The sequence below is a fragment of the Pteronotus mesoamericanus genome, unplaced genomic scaffold, assembly GCF_021234165.1.
Source record: "Pteronotus mesoamericanus isolate MK-2021 breed Mesoamerican mustached bat unplaced genomic scaffold, CSHL_Meso_final contig_37, whole genome shotgun sequence".
In the NCBI taxonomy this organism is placed as follows: Eukaryota; Metazoa; Chordata; class Mammalia; order Chiroptera; family Mormoopidae; genus Pteronotus; species Pteronotus mesoamericanus.
The window spans coordinates 1176027-1188422 of NW_026555144.1; the positions used below are offsets into that span (position 1 = coordinate 1176027).

General features: G+C 37.1%; 1 protein-coding gene and 1 pseudogene across 1 annotated transcript in view; both read left to right on the forward strand.

The window, feature by feature from the left end:
• IL1RAPL2 (interleukin 1 receptor accessory protein like 2) overlaps positions 1-12396 on the forward strand; it is a 744540-nt gene that overhangs the window by 181354 nt on the left and 550790 nt on the right. The window lies entirely within an intron of this gene.
• On the forward strand, positions 4628-5520 carry LOC129073230 (developmental pluripotency-associated protein 4-like; annotated as a pseudogene).

Consider the following 12396-nt stretch of genomic DNA (forward strand, 5'->3'; position numbering starts at 1 on the left):
CAAGAAATATTCCAAATCATGGAAAGCAAAGACCTGTAACCAAGACTGCTGTACCCAGCAAGGCTCTCAATTAAAATGGAAGGTGAAATAAGCAGTTTCCCACACAAAAGAAGGTTAAAAGAATACACCTGCACCAAACCAGCTTTGCAAGATATATTAAAGGTACTGCTTTAAGACAATGATGAATGAGTGAGAAGGAGAAGAACACAGGTACAAAGGGAAAAAAATAATAAGAACCTATCAATAACAACCTGAAATTTAAACAGATTAAGTGCTCCTCTCAAGAGACATACTATGGCTGAATGGGTTAGAATAAATGAGTCACAAATATGCTGCCTACAAGAGAACCACTTCAGAATAAAGGACCTAAACAGACTGAAAATAAAAGGATTCAAAACAATATTCTTAGCAAATGGACATGAAAAAATAAAACACAGTCGCAATACTTATATCAGACAAAATAGACTTCAAAACAAACACCATAAAAAGAGTCCCAGAAGGACATTTCAAAATACGCAAAGGAAGAATCCATCAAAGAAATATAAACATTGTAAACCTATATGCACCCAACATAGCAGCAACCAAATATATAAGGAAAATCTTGAAGGACTTCAAGAAAGACATAGACAGAAGCACGCTGATAGTAGGGGACATTAACACCTGACAGACAGCAATGGATAGATCTTCCAAACAAAATATCAGTAAAGATACTGTGGAACTGAATGACACATTAAATCTAATGGACTTAACTGGCATATAGAGAGCCTTTCACCCCAGAGATGGAAAATGCACATTCTTTTCAAGAGCACATGGAACATTTTTAAAGATAGACCACATGATAGGACAGACAAAAAGCCCCAACAAATTCCAGAAAATTGAAATCATAGCAAGCACTTTCTCAGACAACAAGGGCTTGAAACTAAAAACAAATCTCAAGGAAAAAACTCAAAACCATTTAAACTCATGGCAGCTGAATACCATAGCATTGAACAGTGAATGGGTCAATAATGAGGTCAAAGATGAAATCAATAAGTTTCTTTAAGCAAATGAAATTGAATGCACAGCAGCTCAAAATCTATGGGACAAGTTGAAGGCAGTCTTAGGAGGGATGTACATAGCAATACATGTTTACCTAATAAGATAGAAACATTTCAAATAAACAACCTAATCCTCCATCTTTAAGAACAATAACAACAAAAAACAACAACAATAAACAAATCCCAGAGCAAGTACAAGGAAGAAAATATTGAAGATCAGAGCAGAACTGAATGACATAGATACTAAAATAAAAATTCAAAGGATAAATAAATCCAAGAGGTGTTTGTTGGAATGATAAACAAAATCAACAAGCAGCTTCATCAAGAAAAAAAAGAAAGAGGACCCAGATAAATAGTATCAGAAATGAACCAAAGGGGAAGAGTTGAGGTAGGGAGGGAGGGAGGGAGCAAGGGAAAGTGGTGAGGGGTACGCAGAGACAAATGTATTAGAAAAAATAAATTAATTAATTAAAAAAAGAATGCAGCAAGTAGCTCTGATGGTAAAAAAAAAAAAAAGAAATGAAAGAGGAGAAATTAAACTGATACCACAGAGATACAAAGAATTGTAACAAATTATTATGAACAATTACATGCCACAAAATTTGAAAACCTCCATGAAGTGGACAGATTTCTAGAAAAATGTAATCTTGCAACACTGAATGAAAATGAAGCAGAAAGCCTGAACAGACCGATAACAGCTGCTGAAATGAAAGCAGTAATTGAAAAACTCCCAGCACACAAAATCCCTGGACTGGATGGGTTTACAGGAGAATTTTGGAAAACATTTAAGGAAGAGCTAACCCTTGCCCTTCTCAGACTTTTCCAAAAGATCCAAGAAGGGGGAAGACTCCCAAACTCTTATAAGGGGTCCAGCATTATTCTAACCCTGAGATAATGACACAGGAAAAAAAAAGCACAGGTCAGTGTCACTGATGAACATAGATTCTAAAATCTTCAGCAAAATATTGGCAAACTGCACCCAGCAATACATTAAAAAGATCATCCACCATGATCAAGTAGGATTTATCTCAGGGATGTACGGATGGTTCAATATTCACAAAACAATAAATGTCATATATCTCATAAATAAAAGGAAAGACCAAATCACATGATCATATCGATATATGCACAGAAATCACTTGATATGGTACAACATCAATTTATGATAAAAACACTCAGAAAAGAGGAAATAAAGGGGGCATACCTCAATATAACAAAGGCAATATAAGAAACACCTACAGCCAATATCATATTCAATGGGCAAAAACTAAAATCTTTCTCACTAAAATCAGGAACACAAGGGTGTCTTCTTTCACCACTTCTATGCAACATAGCATTGGAAGTCCTAGCCACAGTGATCAGACAAGAAAAAGAAATAAAAGACATCCCAACTGGAAAGAAGGAAGTAAAACTGTCAATGATGTCACATGACATGAGATTATACATAGAAAACCCTATAGAATCCATCAAAAATTACTCAGCCTAATAAGTGAATTTGGCAAGACAACGGGTTACAAAGTCAATATTCAGAAATTGAAGGTAATTTTGTACACCAACACTTAAATATCACAATCAGAAATGAGGAGAAAAATCCCATTTGCTAGAGCAACAAGAAAAATAAAGTAACTGAGAATAAATTTAACCAAGGAGGTAAAAGATCTGTACTCAGAAAAGTACACAACAGTGAAAAAAAAAAAAGTGAAGGATGACACAAATAAATGGAAGGGTATACCATGTTCATGGATTGAAAGAATTAACATAATCAAAATGTCCATACTACCCAAAGAATTTTATAGACTGAAAGCAATCCTTATTAAAATTCCAATGATGTATTTCACAGATATTGAAAAAACATTTCAAAAATTATATGGAACTATAAGTGACTTTGAATAGCTAAAGCAATTTTGAGAAAGAAGAACTAAATATGCGGGATCATAATATCTGATGTCAAACTATATTTCAAGGCCCCTGTAATAAAAGCTGCCTGGTGCTGGCATAAGAATAAACACGTAGATGAATGGAATTACATAAAGACCCCAGAAATAAACCCATGTCTCTATGGTCAATGAATATTTGACTAAGGGGGCAGAATCATAAAATGGAGTAAATATACCCTCTTCTAAAAATGGTGTTTGGAGATCTGGACAGCGACATTCAAAAAAACGAAATTTGACCACCAACTTACACCATACACAAATATAAACTCGAGATGGATAAAAAACTTAAATATAGGTCGTGGCACTATCAAAGTCCTAGAGGAGAACATAGTCAGGAACTCTCCATGCAGCAATATTTTCACCGATATGTCCCCTAGCACAAGGGCCATAAAGGAAAAAAATAAACAAATGGGACTTCATCAAAATAAGAAGCTTCTGCACAGCTGAAGTAAACATGAGCAAGATGGAAAGGGAACTAACTCTATGGAAAAATATATTTGCCAGAGATACCTTGGACAAGGGTTTGATCTCCAAAATATATAAAGAACTCAAATGTCTCCGCTCCTGGAAGACAAACAATCCAATTTACAAGTGGGCAAAGGACCTCAAGAGATACTTCTCCAAGGAAGACATACACAGGGACCAGAGGCATATGAAAGGATGCTCATCAACAATAACCATCAAAGAAATGCAAATTAAAACCACAGTGAGATATCTCTACACACTGATTATAATGGCCATCAGGAACAAATCATCAAAAAAGTGCTGGCAAAGTTGTGCAAAAAAGATAACCCTAGAACACTGTTGGTGGGGATGCAGACTGCTGCAGTCACTATGGAAAACAGTTTAGAATTTCTTCAAAAAGCTAAAAATGGAACTGCCTTTAGACCCAGCAATTCCACTCTTGGGATTACACCCTAAGAATACCAAAACACCAATTCAAAAGAACCTATGCCTCCCAGTGTTCATAGTAGCACACTTTACAGTAGCCACATGCTGGAAGCAACCTAAGTTCCCTTCAATAAATGAGTGGATCAAAAAACTATGGTACATTTACACAATAGAATACTATGCAGCAGAAGGAAGGAAGGAAGGGAGGGAGGAAGGAAGGAAAGGAGGAAGAGAAGAAAGAGAAAGAGAAAGAAAGAAAGAAAGGAAGGAAGGAAGGAAGGAAGGAAGGAAGGAAGGAAGGAAGGAAGGAAGGAAGGAAGGAAGAAAAGAGCTACTACCCTGGGTGACAGAATGGATGGAACTGGAGAGCATTATGCTAAGTAAAATATTTCAGGTAGTGAAAGACAAATACCGCATGATTTCACCTGTAAGTAGAACCTAATCAACAAAGCACAGAAGCAAGAAAAATGTGACCAGCAACATTGAAATAAAATAGAAACCGACAGAAGCGAGAGGGAAGGAGGGAGGGTCAAATCAAGGAACATGTATAAAAGACCCATGGAAAAAGCCAAAGAGGGGAAGTATTGAGGGTGGAAGGTGGAGGATGTTGGGGCAGGGGAAATGATGGCAGAAAAATGGAAACAAAACTATTTGAACACTGAAAAAAAATTAAGAAATTACAAAAAAAAAGGCTGGAAAGAGGTACTCAAACAGAGAAGTCAGAAGATTTTCTTTTTATCAATGTCAAATTATATTCTAAATATGAAAAATGCAAAAGGCAAGAAGTGTAACTCCAAAAAGAAGTCGGCGGGGAGATTGGCTGGCAAATTACAACTAGTAAAAGCTGGAGTAGTACATCAGGCTGCTGGTGAATCAAGTATAGAAAGAATCTGAGGGGAGGAAACCAAACAGAAAAGATCTAAGAAAGTTGACAAAGCTTCCTGTCTACAGGAGATGGCATAAGACAATAAAAGAGGAAGAATTTGGAAGAAGATACCAATTCCTCCATTGCCTCTTAAATTGCCACCAGTTGGCCTTCTTAATAGAGACATGATGAGGGCTTGGTGCCAGCAATTAAATCTGGGTATGAAAGGCTTGAAAGTGAAGCATATAAGAGGCTGTGTGAATATGCTTACCCTCATCAAAAGTATATTCCTGTCTCATAAAAGGAGGCCAGGGTCTTGACAAAATCAAAAAGAAAACTGAAGATGGAAAAAGAGGGAATTAGTCTGAAAAGTTTTGGTCTTCCTGAACTGACTGCTCCCCCTGAGGAGGGGATGCTTGCTCTTGGAGGTGCTACTGCTCTCCTTGAGGGAATGGACAGTGTTGTGACAGCTTCCATGTCAGAAGCTGTGTTCACCTCCTGGAGCAGAATCACAGCCAGTGCTGGGAAGATGGAGACAGTGTGGTCACCACAAGAGGCCTCTGGTGTCAGGTGGTGTGTGGTCCATGGGCGAAGTCTCCCTGCATACAGAGAAAGTTGAGTTAAGCTACAGTTTTATGCTGGGCAAGCCTGGGTTCCTGAAAAACAAGGGAAAGTGTGTGCATTATCCTTGCTACCTGCCTGCAGCCTTCCACCCTCGCACCTGGAGGACAACATGTTGTGCCGCCAATGTGTTCATAGGAATAAGGTTTTAATGAAAAGCCTCCAATAAAAAGAATACAAATATGATTATAATTAAAGGTAGAAAGGTGACTATGATCAACTCTGGTGCCACTGACAGCTGAACTCCAGGCTACTCAGACACCCTCCACACTTCCTGCCTACAGGACCCACAGACTGGTGGGAGCAAGGGTTACCTTCAGACTCTCAACATGCCTGTCATTTCATCTGTTGGGATGTAGACATTTACATTTTAAAATGTAAAAGCATTTCATTATCATTCACTGCAGTGAATAATATGAATAAGTCATACTACCAAACAACTATCCTTCTGAAACAGAAGTGACCTCAGCACCTCCTTCATTGTAGAAACCTCAAGTGAACATTGCAGAGAGAGTGGAGAAATGAGAGTGTGCTCCCACACTAGATTCTTGCCTCAGAATTTCGGCTCCTTTAGGGGGCTGCTGCCTTCTAAGTTTAATAACTTCAAACTGTTGACTATCTGGAGCCAAAGGAAAACCTGTTATTCTCTCCATTCCCCAAAAGTATGTTGTTAATATACAAAACATTTTTTAAACATTTTACTTCTTTGTTTTTGAAGAGAAGGGGAAGGAGAAAGAGGAAGGGAGGCATCAATGTTTGGTTGCCTCTCACACACCCAACCTGGCCCACAGCCCAGGCATGCGCCTTGATTGGGAATTGAACCAGTGACTCTTTCTTTAGTTCACAGGCCAGCACTCAATCCACTGAGCCACATCAGCCAGGGCTTAATATACAAAACATTTTTCAAAGTTTTCTTAACCTGAGTTTTCTATGGTGTGTCTTCTGAGATAAAAACACAGGGCACTTTTCAAGTATTATTTCCAGTTGTAGCTGTTTTGTATGTTTCTGCTGTTTAAAAAGTACAAGGTTATTTCTTAGTCATAAATACATAATATGTTTTAAATGTGTATGTAAATTAATTCATTTACTGTGTTTAGGAAACTTCATTGTATGCAAATTATCGTTAGTGCTCTTAACTCAGTAGAATTAAGCCACAAGGCATGATTATTTGTCGTCATCCTTACTATTGCATGTATATTTTAATTTTGTTTTCTTTTTAAACTTTTTCCTTTTATTCATTGGATTGCTCAAGTTTCTATTTTATTTCCTTACTCTCTTCCTTTATTAATTTGGTAATTTTACTTTGCTTTCTAATTCTGTCTATTCTCTTCCTAACACACTAAAATAAACTTAAGATTCTCTCTATATAAAGTAAGTCCTATTCTACCATTAAGATTGTATAGTCACCCTTCCTTACTGCCCCAGCAAATAAAATCTATAAAGTCACATTCCCCAACTCCCTAAAATCCATGAACTCAAAACTACTATAAAAGTTTTAACTACCTTACTCTACTCCCCACTTCACTGTCTCTCCCAATCTCTTCAAATAGTTCATGGAAGGGAATTACATGACTAAGGGATCCTGTGATATGGTCTTGATAGGGGGAGCCAAGAAAAAAGCCATTTTACCCATCTGGAAATTACAGATAATAGCCCCAAATGTATGTCTGTGCCCACAAGCACACACGTGGTGTGTTTATGTGTTCAAGATGTAAGGTGCAACTGGAATGTGATAGGAGAAAACTTGGGCCAGCCCTCTAAACTTCTCCTGGCTCCCAAGGGCCATAGAAGGCTCCCAAGAGTTGGTGCTGAATTAACAGCTGGAGTGGCAGGTCCTGCCAACACATTGCTGACTGAGGCAAATGAGTTTGCAAGTACAAAGTCTGAACTCACTGATAGGAAGCAAAAAGTGAAAGTGGCCACATCTTCAAAAATCCCCAGCCCTAAGTGGCAGACAAAGGAAGGAAAAAGGATATGAGGAAAAAAATAATACTAATTCAATGAATTGAAATTATAAATTTCTATATTCAAAAGGATGAGGCATATAGACAAACTGATTATGTCCATCCTAACCATGTATCCAAATTTATCACCGGGAATGGTACAAGCATTAATGTGTTTTCTGATGGGATGCAATATATGGCTGACAATATTCTTGTCAAAAAGATCTAACAGGAATCTACTCACAAGAGAACAATCAGTCCTGATTATACCTGTTGTCTCATAATTAAATGAACGTACTTGTTTTGTGTGGCAATTACTTAAATGTATCTATATAATAAAGTCCACAGAGCTATGCCCCTAAGTGTGTATAGTTTACTGTCTGTAAGTTATATATTACTTTTTAAAAGTAGTCTGGTTTGCCCCTGACTGGTGTGACATGACTCAGTGGGTTCGACATTCCACAAATTGAAAGGTCTCTCGTCCACATGCCTGCGTTGCAGGGCAGGTAACCAGCTGGGGGATTGAGAGGGGCAACTGATTGATGTTTCCCTCTCTCTTCCTCCTCTTCTCTCTAAAAAGAAATAAAATCATCCATTTTGGTTTGAGTGATAAAATATAGATCTAGTTAAAAGGATGTTTTAGTAATAATTGAGAAACTTTGGATATATACTACAACAATGTTGAATGTCTTGGTTGTGATAAATATATTGTGGTTGTAAAAGATTATAGGCAAAGGACCTGGGCAGATGCTTTTCTAAGGAGGAGATACAGAGGGCCCAGAGGCATTTGAAAGGATGCTCTGCATCACTAGCCATTAGAGAAATGCAGATCAAAACCACCATGAAGTACCACCTCACACCAGTCAGAATGGCCATCATAAACAGATCCACAAACAACAGGTGCTGGCGAGGCTGTGGAGAAAAGGGAACTCTAGTCCACTGTTGGTGGGAATGCAGACTGGTGCAGCCACTATGGAAAGCAGTGTGGAATTTCCTCAGAAAGCTGAAAATGGAACTGCCTTTTGATCCAGCGATTCCCCTGCTGGGACTATACCCTGAGAACACCAAAACGCCAATACAAAAGAACCTATGCACCCCAATGTTCATAGCAGCACAATTTACAATAGCCAAGTGTTGGAAGCAACCTAAATGCCCATAAGTAGATGATTGGATCAAAACATCATGGTACATATACACAATGGAATACTACGCAGCAGAAAGAAAAAAAGAACTACTAAACTTCGCAACAGCATGGATGGAACTGGAGAGCATCATGCTAAGCGAAATAAGCCAGGGGGCGAAAGACAAATACCATATGATCTCACCTATAAGCGGAACCTAACCAACAATGCAAAGAAGCAAGGCAAATATGACCAGCAACACTGAAAGGAAAAGAAATCAACAGAGACAAGAGGGAAGGGGGGGGCAGGGAAAGGGAAGGGAAGGGGAAAGTCAAGGAACATATAGCAAGGACTCATGGACAAAACCAAAGGGGAAGAGCTGAGGGAGGGAAGGTGGGAGGGGGCAAGGGAAAGAGGGGGGGGAAGGCAGAGACAAATGTATTTAAAAAGTAAATAAATTAATTAAAAAAAATAAATAAATTAAATGAAAAAAAAAGATTATATATGTGTACATAATCTCTAGCATTGTTTTATGATTATTGAGTAGTATAAATATATACACAAAATATACAAAGAATATTGCATTAGCCACTGACCATTGGTTAATGAAGTACAAAATATATGGGTGTTATACCAAATTTAATGTTTAATAATTTTGAAATAAAAACTTATTTTGAAATAAAATAAAAAAGTAGTACTCAAACTCATGAAAGGGAAGAATCTATATCCCAGAAGACTTTATCCTGAAAAGCTATAATTTAGAATGGAAGGAGAGATAGAATCCTTCCCAGATAAGGTCAAGTTCAAGGACTTCATCATCACCAAGCCTTTACTATATTAATTTTTTTTAAAAATCATATTATTTGATTACAGTTATCTCAATATTTCACCTTTGACCAACTTCCTCATCCCCCTCCCCTCTCCCACAGTCAATTCGCACTGTGTTGTCCATGTTCATGGGTCATTCAGACATGTTCTTTTTCTAATCACTTCTTTCCACTATTGGCCTCCTTCCCCATCCCCTCTGGTAATTTTCAGCCTGCTCCATGTTTCCTTGCCTTTGGTATATTTTGTTCATTAGTTTATTTTGATAAATAGATTCCATTTTAAGTGAGATCATATGGTATTTGTCTTTCACATACTGGCTTATTTCACTTAGCATAATATTCTCCATTTCCTTCCATGTTGTCACAAAAAGTATGGGTTCTTTCTTTCTTTTAAAATGTAAATTTATTTTATTTATTTTTTTACTGTCAAAATCTATTATAAAATATTAAAAAATTTAAATCCATTATAAAGTGTCAAGAATCACAACAACATGATACCAGTACAGAAATATTCAAGCAGATCAAAGAAATAGAAGGAACATTGTAGAAACAAATATGTATATCTGTCTAAAAATGTAATGTATCATTAAATTGATATTTCATGTCAGTGGGGAAAATAAGGCTTATTCAACAGATAAGGTGCGTGGACCACTATTACTGGAAGTACAAAAAATATAGATACCTATTTCACATATTATACAAAAAAATATTCAGGTGAGTTAAAAATCAGTATGTAAAATCTAAGGAGTTTTAGGAGAAAATAAAAAAAATAATATTTTTCCTTACCCTGAAGTAAAATATTCAAACCAGGAGGTATAAGGTAAAATACTGACAGTATGATTATATTAAACATTTAAGACTATATCATAATATACATATAAAAATTAAAGGACAAGTAATAGAATAGGGAATAATTTGAAACATATATGAAAATAGGTTAATAGATTTTTCCTCAGGGAGAAAATTCTAGAAACATTTAATCAAAAAAATGAATAAAGTATACCAAAAAGTCATTTAAAGCTTTAAAAAAATAAGAGATATATGCAAGAAATATGCAAAAACAGGTTTAGTTTCAAGTAATAAAGTAACAATTGAAATAGCATATCATTATCACCATAAGATTAATAATATTTAAAACTATTAGTAATCAATTACTGGTGACTGTGGAAGGAACTGGGGATTCATAGACTGTTTCTTCATCTTAGAGGAGTTCCTTTAGCATATCTTGCAATGGTGGTTTAGTGGAGGTGTATTCTTTTAGCCTTCTTTTGTCTGGGAAGCTGCCTATTTCACCTTCCATTTTCACTGAGAGCTTTGCTGGGTAGAACAGTCTTGGTTGCAGGCCTTTGCCCTTCATTCTCTGGAATATCTCTTGTCAGTCCGTTCTGGCTTGTAGTGTTTCTGTTGAGAAGTCAGCTGCTAGCTGTATCGGGGCTCCCTTATATGTTACTACCTGTTTCTCCCTTGCTGCCTTTAGGATTCTCTGTTTGTCTGATATTTGCATTTTAATTATGATGTACCTTGAAGTGGGCTTCATTGGGTTCATCTTAAATGGGACCCTCTGTGCTTGCAGGACTTGTGTGACTTTTTTTCTCCTCTAATTAGGGAATTTTTCCATCATTATTTTTTCAAATAGGCTCTCTTTCCCTTGCTCCTCTACTTCTCTTACTAGTATCCCTATTATATAAATATTATTATGTTTCAGGTTTTCTTGCATTTCCCTAAATGTCTTCTCATTCTTTGTGAGTCTTTTTTTTTTTTTCTTGCTCTTTCTGGAAGCTTTTTTCTACCTAATCCTCCAACTCTCTGTTTCATTCCTCTGCTTCATCTAGCCTGCTTTGGATTCCTTCTACTGTGTACTTCAATTCAGAAATTGTATTCTTCATTTCTTCTTGCTTCTTGTTGATAATTTCTATGTCGTTTTTTATGCTGTTCTAATTTGAAGTAAGTTCCTCATAGTTTCCCTGTAGTTTGTTGTAATTCTCTTTGAGCTGAATGAGCTTCTTTAGTTCCATTGTTTTGATTTCAATATCTGATAGTTTACTTGTATCTATTTCATTTATTTCTTTTTCTGGGGATTCCTCCTTTCCCTTTGATTTGGGTGTGCCTTTGTCTTCCCATTATTTGTGAGCCTATTCTTTTTTGTTTCTTTTTTTTTAATTGTTCTGTCTTGAGTTCCTGACTTTGTGGTGTGAAATTCTATGGTAGGAGACCGCTGTTTTTTCTTTCTCTACCTACATCTGATGCTGTCAGATGTTGACCCTGTCTGACCTTAGTCAGTCTTTTCAAAAATTTCAGGAATCTACTGTCTGTGGCTGTCTCTTCTAGTTGTTAGTATAGTCACTCTGCACTCAGCACTCAGGCTTAGACACCACAGGGCAGCCAGAGTCCCACCTGGGGGCAGGGTTATTAGGTCCTCTCATGTAGTTGCTGCTCAGAGGAGTAGTCTGTCTGTGGGTGATGGCTGCTGCTGCATGGTGGATGAGTCAACACTGGGATCCTGCTGGCTACTGCCTCCATTCTCTTTCTAAAATCTCCTTCCCCAGTCTCTCCTCAGGCATCTTCAGCCTAATCTGCCCCGTCTTTGCTAGAAGTGAGAGTAAGTGGCTGCAAATAAAAATTTACATGCTGGGCCTTTTAAAGGCATTTTGCATCTCAGCTGCCTGTCTCTGGAACCAACTGACCATTTCAATAGGATCTAGCTGACCATTTCAGTAGGATCCAACTGTCCATTTCAATAACCTTCTGGTGCTGCCTACTGTGTTCACCCCTCCCACCTTCTTGAGCCTACTGCACTCCTTATCAGTTAGGTTGTGCTAAAGCTGATTCTTCTGTCTGTATGAGGTTTTAAGGCTCCTTTCTTGCTATTTTTCAGTTTTTTGTTCTAGGTTATTTCTCCACAATTTAGTTGTAAGGCCCAAGTGGTCCTGGGAGGAGGTCATTGTGACTTTCATTTACTCATCTGCCATCTTGATTTCTCTATTTCTTATTATTATATGAAATGTTAAAGGGACTTATCTGAGAAAAAGTAGAATATCAAAAAGTGTGGACAGTAAAATGATAACAAACTTGCAACTATCAACAACTGAAACTGTAAACAATGAATACAAAAAATAATAAGCAATCATTGGAACATAATCAAGAAATGGAGATC